Source organism: Pseudorca crassidens, chromosome 7, assembly GCF_039906515.1.
Source record: "Pseudorca crassidens isolate mPseCra1 chromosome 7, mPseCra1.hap1, whole genome shotgun sequence".
Taxonomy (NCBI): domain Eukaryota; kingdom Metazoa; phylum Chordata; class Mammalia; order Artiodactyla; family Delphinidae; genus Pseudorca; species Pseudorca crassidens.
The window spans coordinates 70,719,590-70,733,550 of NC_090302.1; the positions used below are offsets into that span (position 1 = coordinate 70,719,590).

At 38.6% G+C, this 13,961-nt stretch overlaps 1 pseudogene; it reads left to right on the plus strand.

The window, feature by feature from the left end:
• Nucleotides 1-13,961, plus strand: part of LOC137227904 (origin recognition complex subunit 6 pseudogene) — a 75,973-nt pseudogene that overhangs the window by 45,092 nt on the left and 16,920 nt on the right.

Below are 13,961 nucleotides of genomic sequence, written 5' to 3' on the forward strand. Positions count from 1 at the left end.
GTAGTTGTGGTTTTGATGGAGGAAGTAGTAAAATACACAGGCTGTCCCTGCTCTTTCCTACAATGCAGGTCAAAAACAGATCATTTAAAGTCTAATGTTATCCTTGGAGGCTGTATTCTTCACCGAGATCTTGTTAAATAAACCATATAGACCGAGCAATATGCTGTAAAGGTGAAGATATGACACTATAAAATTCTACTATGACGTAAATTGCTCAAAATTGTGGTTAAAGCTCTTTAAAATCCTCATCAATCACCATGCACATTCATTAAACAATATTATACGTATATAATAATACAATACCATACTGCAATATCACAAACCGGACCTAAAATGAATTTATCGGCTATATTAAATACTAAATACTTAATAGGTTGCAATTTTGTTTGCACTAGACATAGAACATAAGAAAAAAATTGGGACAACCTGAATAGCTCAGGTCTCTTGAGAAAGCTTTTTGAACAGCTTCTTTTCCTCCAGATAAACTTCACTGTAGCAAATGGAAGCCATCAGAATAATTCCCTAGACCTCAAAGCTAACTCAAAGTACTGTAATTTGTCTCCTCGACAGCTTATTGAGCTAGATCAGAGCAATAATTCAAGAAAAATGTGTTGACTCTCTATGTCTTAGGCACTGTGCTAGGAACATTATGCATATCATTTAAAAAAAATTTAATAGCAACTACATGAGATGTTATTATCCCCATTTTAGAGATCGAGAAACCACAGAAAGATCAGAAAAGTAAAATAATTTGCCCCAGGGCCACATCCATGATGGAGCCTGAATTTAAACCTGGATATGATGCCAAATCCCATGGACTTAACCACTGGACTGCCTGCCTACCCTCTCAAGGAACTGCTAAGGTTGTCATAAAGACTTGACTGTATAGACAGTTGCTTCAAGAGAGGGAAAAGGCAAGAGGATTTGGAGCACAGATTTATTTGCTAAATTTGCTAAAATTGGAAGACGGAACTATTGTATTCTAGTTATTGAGTAGAGGTATACCATATTCAATATATTTCTCTACTCTACAAACTGTCCAGGTGATAAAGGGGCCTAGGAAGAGCGACCAGGAAATATCATCTGTGTTTAGGTCATAGGCAAATCACAGGATGAATATTTGCCTCCTCTTTCTCCTACATCCAGTCTCTCTTTTGATGAGAAGAAGAATAACCTCATTCTGAATCAATGAAAAGACTTCCGTCTTCTTGCCACTGGATATATGTTATCTGCACTTACAGAATTGAAAGTGTGCATCAAAGGAGCATTCTCTTGGGATGAAAGGTAATGAGATAAAATGAAAGAGAATGGGTAGTTTTAAAATCATGGAGACCTAGGATCAAATCCTGGGGTTGATGCTTTTTAGTAGCATAGCCTACTTTACTTCTTTAAGCACCGATTTCTCTTTCTGAAAAATGAGGGTGATCCAAATTACCTCCAGAGTTATAATACAGATATAATGCATGTAATACAGATAAACTCATGACACTAAGAGGCATAAAACAAATGAAGTCTTTTCACCTCTTGTATTTGCCCAAGAGCTCTTCCTTTCCCTTTCCTTCTCCTCTCCTCTCCTCTCCTCTCTTCTCCTCTCCCTTCCCTCTTTTTCTATCCCCTCTTCTCCCTTTTGTTTTCTTTATCTTATTTTTTTTCTGTACCAGCAGTTTTTCACAAGCCCTAGAGTTTTGTATATGTATATTGTTGCTGCAACTATGTATAAATGCAACTGATTCTTTGCATTCATTTATATGCTGGTATAAGTGTTTCATCCTCACAAGTTTTATAGGGGAAGTCTGGATGCTGGTGGAGCAGTGAGAAAGAAGAACTTATTTTACCTCTGACTTGAGCACTGAAAAGATACACCTTCACCACTGTTGCAACTCCATACTTCTAAGAACTGGTGAGTTGAAGAACATTGTGTCTCCATTAAAGAAGATATATTGTAAAACATAGCTAATGATGAGACAGCAACAACAACAAAAATAGAAAAAGGATCTACTATGTAACTGCTTCCTAAGTATTTTCCCTTTAAGGAGATTTTTAGATACAGCTTTTCTGTGGTTAGACACTGTGAGAAAATATTGTTGGAAACTCCAAGGGTGATGTAAGTCATTGGGTATATTTTAGAGCTGGATTTCATCATCAGCTAGCTTGTCACTGCCATCTTATAAATGTGTTTTTGTACTAACTCCGTTGCCCCAGGTAGTCACGTGCCTCTGTAAGAAATCTCTCAGCTGTGGCCTTCTCTTGGAGGGAGGGAGCTGGCCAAAGGGTGCATATCAACCAAAGCTCTTCATTATATTGGCCTAATTGATCCTACATTTCTTAGCAAATCTCTCTTTCTCCTTCTCTTTTGCATAACTCCAGTGGAATCATTTCCACTGAATTACATGGAAGAGTCTGTTCATGGGGCTAGCCTGGCAGTTAGGTTCTCTGTTGGATTTTTAGCTTTCACAATTTCGTAATTTGCATATATTCTTTTCTTGGAGGCATATTTCATTCTTGGGTCCTTTAAAGAGTTAAATGTCTTTAATTGCCTCTTTTAAGGTTTTACTGTGTTTTTTTTTTTTTTCTGGATAATTTTTGGGGATATATCTAGTAACCAATCCCTGTCAGGGAAGCAGTAGGACAAATAAATGAATTTTGAACCACCTTGGTTGATGGAATAAGATATTTGAGAGAACATTGGAGAAGTGAGGGGGTTGGAGGGGGATATATTAAAATGTTCTATTACTCTTGCCCTAACTCTACCCCTTTGTCATTTTGGTGGCCATTTTTTTTCTGGCTGCGTTGGGTCTTTGTTGCTGGGCACGGCTTTCTCTAGTTGCGGGGAGTGGGGGTTACTATTCCCCTTGCAGTTCACGGGCTTCTCATTGCGGTGGCTTCTCTTGTTGTGGAGCACGGGCTCTAGGTGTGCCAGCTTCAGTAGTTGCAGCACGTGGGCTCAGTAGTTGTGGCTCACGGGCTCTAGAGAGCAGGCTCAGTAGTTGTGGCACATGGGCTTAGTTGCTCTGTGGCATGTGGGATCTTCCCGGACCAGGGATTGAACCTGTGTCCCCTGCATTGGCAGGTGGATTCTTAACCACTGTGCCACCAGAGAAGTCCTTGGTGGCCATTTGACCTGAAGAAATATTAATTACAAATCTAGTCTTATTTGAAAATGAAAATCATAACAGTGTTTACCTCATAGGGATACTGCAAGATTCAAATGAAATAATTTGTATAAGAGGTGTGGCACTATGTTTTCCATTCTATAAGGGCTCAGTAAATATCAGCTATCCAACTATTACTACCCTCAATTCTGAATTCCTATTGTTCAAATCTTCCCCAGTTGGAGTTTTAAAATAAAATCTAATAACTAGGCTAATATGCTATGTGGTTCTTCTAGGGTTCAAGCATTACTGTGAAGGATATTAGAAACCTTTCCTGAGTCAGTACTGTTTTTGAGGATAAAATTGGGATACCTATTTGGAATGTATTTAACTCCAAAGAAATGGTCTGAGGTAACTGGTGGGAGATAGGACACAAAAACCTTTTAGACATCCTAATTGAATTAATCCTAATTGAATAAAATTCCTGAACAGCTCATTGCCACATCTGAAGAACAATTTGGGTCTAAATGAGACTGACCAGAGAATATAGGAAAAGTTCCTTCCTGCTCTTTTAAAATATATTTGTTTATATATTGAAATATAGATGATGCACAATATGTTAGTTTCAGGTGTACAATATAGTGATGTAACATTTACATACATTATGAAGTAATCAGCATAATGTCTAGTAACCAACTGTCCCCATACGAAGTTATCATAGTATTACTGACAATATTCCCTATGCTGTATATTACATCCCTGCTTATGTATGTCAAAATTTGTACCTCTTAAGCCTCTTTGCCTATGCCTATTTTGCCCAACCCCTCCCCCCTCCCTGGCAACCATCAGTTTGTTCTCTGTATCTATGAGTCTGTTTTCATTTTGCTTGTTTTATCGTTTTTGGTTCTGTTTTTGAATTTTATTTATTTTTTATACAGCACGTACTTCTTAGTTAACTATTTTATACATATTAGTGTATATATGTCAATCCCAGTCTCCCAATTCATCCTACCACTACCACCCCCCCGCCACTTTCCCCCCTTGGTGTCCATATGTTTGTTCTCTACATCTGTGTCTCTATTTCTGCCCTGCAAACTGGTCCATCTGTACCATTTTTCTAGGTTCCACATATATGCGTTAATATACGATAATTGTTTTTCTCTTTCTGACTTACTTCACTCTGTATGACAGTCCCTAGATCCCACCACATCTCTACAAATGACCCAATTTCATTCCTTTTTACGGCTGAGTAATATTCCATTGTATATATGTACAACATCTTCTTTATCCATTCGTCTGTTGATGGGCATTTAGGTTGCTTCCATGACCTGGCTATTGTAAATAGTGTTGCATTGAACATTGTGGTACATGACTCTTCTTGAATTGTGGTTTTCTCAGGGTATGTGCCCAGCAGTGGGATTTCTGGGTCATATGGTAATTTTATTTTTAGTTTTTTAAGGAACCTCCATACTGTTCTCCATAGTGGCTGTATCCAATTTACATTCCCACCAACAGTGCAAGAGGGTTCCCTTTTCTCCACACCCTCTCCAGCATTTGTTGTTTGTAGATTTTCTGATGATGCCCATTCTAACTGGCGTGAGGTGATACCTCATTGTAGTTTTGATTTGCATTTCTCTAATAATTAGTGATGTTGAGAAGCTTTTCATGTGCTTCTTGGCCATCTGTATGTCATCTTTGGAGAAATGTCTATTTAGGTCTTCTGCCCATTTTTTGATTGGGTTTGTTTTTTTAATATTGAGCTGCATGAGCTGTTTATATATTTTGGAGATTAATCCTTTGTCCGTTGATTCGTTTGCAAATATTTTCTCCCATTCTGAGGGTTGTCTTTTCATCTTGTTTGTAGTTTCCTTTGCTTTGCAAAACTTTTTAAGTTTCATTAGGTCCATTTTGTTTATTTTTGTTTTTATTTCCATTACTCTAGGAGGTGGATCAAAAAAGATCTTGCTGTGATTTATGTCAAAGAGTGTTCTTCCCATGTTTTCCTCTAAGAGTTTTATAGTGTCCGGTCTTACATTTAGGTCTCGAATCCATTTTGAGTTTATTTTTGTGTATGGTGCTAGGGAGTGTTCTAATTTCATTCTTTTACATGTAGCTGTCCAGTTTCCCCAGCACCACTTATTGAAGAGACTGTCTTTTCTCCATTGTATATCCTTGCCTCATTTGTCATAGATAAGTTGACCATAGGTGCATGGGTTTATCTTTGGGCTTTCTATCCCGTTCCATTGATCTATATTTATGTTTTTGTGCCAGTACCATATTGTCTTGATTACTGTAGCTTTGTAGTATAGTCTGAAGTCAGGGAGTCTGATTCCTCTAGCTCCCTTTTTCCCCTTCAAGAATGCTTTGGCTATTCGGAGTCTTCTGTGTCTCCATACAAATTTTAAGATTTTTTGTTCTAGTTCTGTAAAAAATGCCACTGGTAATTTGATAGGGATTGCATTGAATCTGTAGATTGCTTTGGGTAGTATAGTCATTTTCACAATACTGATTCTTCCAATCCAAGAACATGGTATATCTCTCCATCTGTTTGTGTCATCTTTAATTTCTTTCATCAGTGTCTTATAGTTTTCTGAGTACAGGTCTTTTATCTCCTTAGGTAGGTTTATTCCTAGGTATTTTATTCTCTTTGTTTCAATGGTAAATGGGAGTGTTTCCTTAATTTCTCTTTCAGATTTTTCAGCATTAGTGTATAGGAATGCAAGAAATTTCTGAGCATTAATTTTGTATCCTGCTACTTTACCAAATTCATTGATTAGCTGTAGTAGTTTTCTGGTGGCACCTTTAGGATTCTCTACGTATAGTATCATATCATCTGCAAACAGTGACAGTTTTACTTCTTGTTTTCCAATTTGTATTCCTTTTATTTCTTTTTCTCCTCTGAATGCCGTGGCTAGGACTTCCAAAACAATGTTGAATAATAGTGGTGAGAGTGGACATCCTTGTCTTGCTCCTGATCTTAGAGGAAATGCTTTCAGTTTTTTACCACTGAGAATGATGTTTGCTGTGGGTTTGTTGTATATGGCCTTTATTATGTTGAGGTAGGTTCCTTCTATGCCCACTTTCTGGAGAGCTTTTTTTTAATCATAAATGGGTGTTGAATTTTGTCAAAAGCTTTTTCTGCATCTACTGAGATGATCATATGGTTTTTATTCTTCAATTTGTTAATATGGTGTATCACATTGACTGATTTGCATATATTGAAGAATCCTTGCATCCCTGGGATAAATCCCACTTGATCATGGTGTTTGATCCTTTTAATGTGTTGTTGGATTCTGTTTGCTAGTACTTTGTTGAGGATTTTTGCATCTATATTCATCAGTGATATTTGATATTGATACTACAAAAATACATTTTTTTGTAGTATCTTTGTCTAGTTTTGTTATCAGGGTGATGGTGGCCTCATAGAATGAGTTTGGGAGTGTTCCTTCCTCTGCTATTTTTTGGAAGAGTTTGAGAAGGATGGGTGTTAGCTCTTCTCTAAATGTTTTATAGAATTCACCTGTGAAGCCATCTGGTCCTGGACTTTTGTTTGCTGCAAGATTTTTTTTTTTTTTTTTTTTTTTTTTTTTTGTGGTACGCAGGCCTCTCACTGTTGTGGCCTCTCCCGTTGCAAAGCACAGGCTCCAGACGTGCAGGCTCAGCGGCCATGGCTCATGGGCCCAGTCGCTCCACGGCATGTGGGATCTTCCTGGACCGGGGCACAAACCTGCGACCCCTGCATCGGCAGGCGGACTCTCAACCAGTGTGCCACCAGGGAAGCCCTGCTGGAGGATTTTTAATCACAGTTTCAATATCATTACTTGTGACTGGTCTCTTCATATTTTCTATTTCTTCCTGGTTCAGTCTCGGAAGGTTGTGCTTTTCTAAGAATTTGTCCATTTCTTCCAGGTTGTCCATTTTATTGGCATAGAGTTGCTTGTAGTAGTTTCTTACAATGCTTTGTATTTCTGCGGTGTCCATTGTTAACTTCTCCTTTTTCATTTCTAATTTTATTGATTTGAGTCCTCTCCCTCTTTTTCTTGATGAGTCTGGCTAAAGGTTCATCCATGTTGTTTATCTTCTCAAAGAATCAGCTTTTAGTTTTATTGATCTTTGCTATTGTTTTCTTTGTTTCTATTTCATTTATTTCTGCTCTTTATGGTTTCTTTCCTTCTACTAACTTTCGGTTTTTTTGTTCTTCTTTCTGTAGTTCCTTTAGGTGTAAGGTTAGATTGTTTATTTGAGATTTTTCTTGTTTCTTGAGTTAGGTTTGTATTGCTATAAACTTCCCTCTAAAGCTGCTTTTGCTGCATCCCACAGGTTTTGGATCATCATGTTTTTGTTGTAATTTGTCTCTAGGTATTTTCTGATTTCTTCTTTGATTTCTTCAGTGATCTCTTTGTTATTTAGAAACGTGTTGTTTAGCCTCCACAGGTTTGTGTTTTTTATGTTTTTATCCCTGTAATTGATTTCTAATCTCACAGCATTGTCGGAAAAGTTGCTTGATATCATTTCAATTTTCTTAAATTTACTGAGGCTTGATTTGTGACCCAAGATGCGATCTATCCTGGAGAATGTTCTGTGTGCACTTGAGAAGAAAGTGTAATCTGCTGGTTTTGGATGGAATGTCCTATAAATATCAATTAAATCTATCTGTTCTATTGTGTCATTTAAAGCTTGTGTTTCCTTATTAATTTTCTGTCTGCATGACCTGTCCATTGGTGTAAGTGAGGTGTTAAAGTCCCCCACTATTATTGTGTTACTGTCAATTGAGGTGGTCCTGTGTTGGGTGCGTATATATTTATAATTGTTGTATCTTCTCCTTGGATTGATCACTTGCTCATTATGTAGTGTCCTTCCTTGTCTCTTGTAACATTCTTTATTTTAAAGTCTATTTTATCTGATATGAGTATGGCCAGTCAAGCTTTCTTTTGATTTCCATTTGCATGGAATCTCTTTTTCCATCCCCTCACTTTCAGTCTGTATGTGTCCTTAGGTCCTAAGTGGGTCTCTTGGAGACAGCATATAGATTGGTCTGGTTTTTGTATCCATTCAGCGAGCCTGTGTCTTTTGGTTGGAGCATTTAATCCATTTATGTTTAAGGTAATTATTGATATGCCTGTTCCTATTACCATTTTCTTAATCGTTATGGGTTTGTTTTTGTAGGTCCTTTTCTTCTCTTGTGTTTCCCACTTAGAGAAGTTCCTTTAGCATTTGTTGTAGAGCTGGTTTGGTGGTGCTGAATTCTCTTAGCTTTTGCTTGTCTGTAAAGCTTTTGATTTCTCTGTCGAATCTGAATGAGATTCTTGCTGGGTAGAGTAATCTTGGTTGTAGGTTCTTCCCTTTCATTACTTTAAATATATTGTGCCACTCCCTTCTGGCTTGTAGAGTTTCTGCTGGGAAATCAGCTGTTAACCTTATGGGAGTTCCCTTGTATGTTATTTGTCATTTTTCCCTTGTTGCTTTCAATAATTTTTCTTTGTCTTTAATTTTTGTCAATTTGATTACTATGTGCCTTGGTGTGCTTCTCCTTGGGTTTATCCTGCCTGGGACTCTCTGCGCTTCCTGGACTTGGGTGGCTATTTCCTTTCCCATGTTACGGAAGTTTCCGACCATAATCTATTCAAATATTTTCTCGGGTCCTTTCTCTCTCTCTTCTCTTTCTGGGACCCCTATAATGTGAATGTTGTTGTGTTTAATATTGTCCCAGAGGTCTCTTAGGCTGTCTTCATTTCTTTTCATTCTTTTTTCTTTATTCTGTTCCACAGCAGTGAATTCCACCATTCTGTCTTCCAGGTCACTTATCCATTCTTCTGCATCAGCTATTCTGCTATTGATTCCTTCGAGTGTATTTTTCATTTCAGTTATTGTATTGTTCATCTCTGTTTGTTTGTTCTTTAATTCTTCTATGTGTTTGTTCATTAATTCTTCTAGGTCTTTGTTAAACACTTCTTGCATCTTCTCAATCTTTGCCTCCATTCTTTTTCCAAGGTCCTGGATCATCTTCACTATCATTATTCTGAATTCTTTTTCTGGAAGGTTGCCTATCTCCACTTCATTTAGTTGTTTTCCTGGGGTTTTATCTTGTCCCTTCATCTGGTACATAGTCCTCTGCCTTTTCATTTTGTCTATCTTTCTGTGAATGTAGTTTTCCTTCCATAGCCTGCAGAATTGTAGTTCTCCTTGTTTCTGCTGTCTGCCCTCTGGTGGATGAGGCTATCTAAGAAGCTTGTGCAAGCTTCCTGATGGGAGGGACTGGTGGTGGGTAGAGCTGGATGTTGCTCTGGTGGGCAGAGCTCAGTAAAACTTTAATCCGCTTGTCTGCTGATGGGTGGGGCTAGGTTCCCTCCATGTTGGTTGTTTGGCCTGAGGCGACCCAGCACTGGAGCCTACCCGGCTCTTTGGTGGGGCTAATGGTGGACTCTGGGAGGGCTCACACCAAGGGGTGCTTCCCAGAACTTCTGCTGCCAGTGTCCTTGTCCCCATGGTGACACACAGCCACCCCCTGCCTCTGCAGGAGGTCCTCCAACACTAGCAGGTAGGCCTGGTTCAGTCTCCTATGGGGTCACTGCTCCTTCCACTGGGCCCCGATGCACACACTAATTTGTGTGTGCCCTCCAAGAGTGGAGTCTCTGTTTCCCCCAGTCCTGTCAAAGTCCTGCAATCAAATCCCGTTAGCCTTCAAAGTGTGATTCTCTAGGAATTCCTCCTCCCTTTGCTGGACCCCCAGGTTGGGAAGCCTGACATGGGGCTCAGAACCTTCACTCCAGTGGGTGGACTTCTGTGGTATACGTGTTCTCCAGTTTTTGAGTCACCCACCCAGCAGTTCTGGGATTTGATTTGATTGTTATTGCACCCCTCCTACCATCTCATTGTGGCTTCTCCTTTGTCTTTGGGTGTGGGGTATCTTTTTTTGGTGTGTTCCAGTGTCTTTCTGTCAATGATTGTTCAGCAGTTAGTTGTGATTCCAGTGCTCTCGCAAGAGGGAGTGAGTGCACATCCTTCTACTCCACCATCTTCAAACAATCTCTGCCTTGTTTGTTTTTTAGATTCCACATATGACTGACATCATGGGGTATTTGTCTTTCTCTGACTTATTTCTCTTACCATAATACCTTATAGAGCCATCCTTGTTGTTGCAAATAACAAGATTTCATTTTTTATGGCTGAGTAATATTTCTCTCTCTGTGTGTGTATGTATGTATGAAGGTGTATATATGTGTGTGTGTGTGTGTGTGTGTGTGTGTGTGTGTGTATCACATCTTCTTTATCCATTCTTCTATTGGTGGACACTTATATTGCGTCCATAACTTGGCTATTGTAAATAATGCTACAATGAACATAGAGGTGCATATATCTTTTCAAATTAGTGTTTTTGTTTTCTTTAGGTAAATACCCAGAAGTGAAATTGCTGGATCATATGGTAGTTCTATTTTTAATTTTTTGAAGAATCTCCATACTGTTTTCCATAGCAGTTACAACAATTAACAATCCCATCAACAGCGGTCAAGTGTTCCCTTTTCTCCACACCCTCACCAACACTTGTTATCTTTTGTCTTCTTGATAACAGCCATCCTGACAGGTGTGAGGTGATATCTCATAGTAGTTTTGATTTGCATTTCCCTGATGATTAGTGATGTTGAGCATATTTTCATGTGTCTGTTGGCCATGTGTATGTCTTTTTTGGAAAAATGTTTATTTAGATTCCCTGCCCAGTTTTTAATCGGGTTGTTTGTTTTTTTGCTATTGAGTTGTATGAGTTTAAAAATATATATATTTTGGATATTAACCCCATATTGAACATATTGTTTGCAAATATCTTCTCTTATTCAGTAGGTGGCTTTTTCATTTTATTGATGCTTTCCTTTGCTGAGCAAAAGCTTTTTAGTTTGATGTAGTACTATTTGGTTATTTTTGCTTTTGTTTCTTTTGACTGAGGAGACATATCCAAAAAAATATTGCTAAGACAAATGCCAAAGAGTGTACTGCCTATGTTTTCTCCTAGGAGTTTTATGGTTTCAGTTCTTACATTTGTCTTTAATCCATTTTGAGTTTATTTTTGTGTATGCTGTGAGAAAGTAGTCCAGTTTCATTCTTTTGCATGTAACTGTCCAGTTTTTCCAACACCGCTTATTAAAGAGGCTGTTTTTTTCCCATTGTGTAGTCTTGCCTCCTTTGTTGCAGGTTAATTGATCATGTAAGTGTGGGTGTATTTCTGGGACTCTTTCCTGTTCTGTCTAAAGACAAACCTCTGCGGCATTTACCCAAGAAATGCAGCTTTTCAGAACTGAGTGTAAGTCCCACAGGTCCTTTACCCATGAAGCTCCTTTTCCCTCTCCGTTTAGAACTCTTCCCTCATACCACTCCCTCTATGTGGGCCTCCAGTAACTGTCAGCTCTTATACAAAGGGCCACACAAGGACTGCCCCTCCAACCAGCCAGAGCACACAGGCCAATTTTTAATAGTAACTGCAAAAAGTTGGGGCAAAAGAGAAACATAATTTCCTTCACAGAGCTGTAATGGCTCTGATTAAGACCAAGGGCCTTGAAGTCAGACAGACCTGAATTTAAATATTAGTTCAAACAATAAATTTCTTTCTTTTTTTTTTTTTTTGAGTTCAGCAAGAGAAACAGTTTTATTTCCTGATTTTTAAATCCAGGGCTATGAGTTTAAATACATTTCAATTTATAATGTGTTGGAAGGTTTTACATAATGTATTTTTTTAACATCTTTATTGGAGTATAATTCCTTTCCTAAACTTAGGCATAGTGTATCATGTTATTAAATAATACATATTTCATGGGATTGTAATGAAGAGGAAGTGAAGTAATATTTGTAAAGTGCTTCACAGATTGGCCAGCATATAGTAAACATTTAATAATCAACAGCTAGTGTTATTTTTTCCTCAAAATATTTTGTCTGCCAGCAATCATGAAATTCAGTCTTGTATAGATTCCATGACTAGGACTTGGAGAAGAAAAATGGTCTGAACAATTTAGACAATTATCTTTTCCCTGTAGAATCAAGGGAGGCATTTTTGTTCTTAAATATCCAATTGTCCATGTCACTTTTCTTATCCAGGTACTTGCCAGATCTACACCTCACTTTTATGCAACTGGAAAACATTTAAAAAGTTGTATGTACACACACATACACACACCGCTTAAGTATTATATATGAATATACCTTCTATAACATTTTGCTCATCTGTTCTCTCCTATGACTGTAACCCTCTGAGACAGGTTTTATATTATCTCATTTTATGATTAAAGGAAAAGGGAAGCAACTTGGCCAGGCTAAAGGCCTTGCAGTTGATTAGGGACAGAACTGGGGTATCCTGACCCCTTTCTAGTTTTTCTTCCTTTGTACTGCTCTGATGACCATAGAAATGAAATACACTAGAACTTGGATACCAAAGAAGTTTCGGCTGACAGGTAACCAAAGGAAACAGCATGGCTGAAATCCAGTTAAAAGTTAAAATCCTGTTGGGCAATGTCTCTTTCACTGACAACAGGAATTGCTGTCATATCCCCATCTAGCCACTTTGCAAACAGCAGGAATGTTAGCGTGAGCTCACGGTGAACAGTGAATGCTTCCTAAGGGAGCAGTGATTGCTTTGGCTGGGTTCTGCTGTAGCAGCTTCCTGGTGATGAAGAGACTGTAGTCAGACAATTGGAGGCGGGAACCATTTTCTAATAATCACCTCAGGCTTTTGGCACCTAATTCTCTGGCACTGTCTAGGGAAGCTTTTTATGTTATTTCATGCTACTTGTCAAGTCAAGCTGCTTGTCTAATTTTGCTGGGAAATGTGACACTGCCGGTCAAATCGCTCACCACAGTGAGATCCAGTGCGTGCCTTGCAAAGTGCTCAGAGGGTTCTGATCGTCTCTGACAAGCATACGGCGGAGAGAAATTGTTTTAAATGGCCCCAGTTTACACAGTTTTTCCATCCGTGGTTCCATGGTGTTTTGAAATCAGGTTGTGGTCCTGAGTTAATGACACAAGGAAACACTTTGATGCTCGTATTGCCTACTTGGTTTTTTTGAACCTCACATGGACTGGCTTCATCCTGTCCCCAAGTTCATAAGCCTCTATCTTCCTCTCCGCTTCCTGTGCAGGCTTCCTCTGGTTTGTGGGCTGTGCACTTCATCTTGTTCCTTCAAGGCAAGCACTGAGCCTCTGGTCAAACAGAGTTTCTGTGGTGGCTTCTGCTATCTGCTTATCATCCAATCCCAGGCTCAGGTTTTCCTTCCTTATTTTTTTATACCTGAAATAGCTCTTTTCCAATTTGTCTATAGCTTTCTCTTTCAACTTTCTCCCCCCTCCTCACAGTAATTAAGCAGGGGTTATGCTCCTTCTCCAGATCTTGATTTTGTAATACTTTTATTCCTAAAGAGTTATGTTGATGAGACTAATCTAAATATGTTAAACTTGGTACTGATCAGGTGACTTCATAAACACTCCTTGACAGTTTTTTGTGAAAGAGCTTGCTTGAAATCTCTGCTAATGTAGCCAAATTTCCTTCTAAAGGCAGTTACATATAATGCCTCTTAAAGGGAATTATCTAAATTTGCAGTTTGGCAGGCTCTTCCTGGGACTCTGGAGGGTTAATAAGTCATGGAGATTACATCTTCATGTGGGAAATATGAAGGCTCCAATGTGGGTAAATACTACTTAAGAAGACCCTACATTACAAGGAAGGTTGGAGATATTCTGGAGACCCATAAAATGCTCCCTTTGTACCAATTATCACAGTGAACTTTCTCCTTCTAGTTTATGTTATATTCACATTGAATCATTCCAGGGATTTTGCTTTTAGCCTGCATATGCCATGTATGTTTCTCATCTGGGTAGATAAACCAGCCTTAT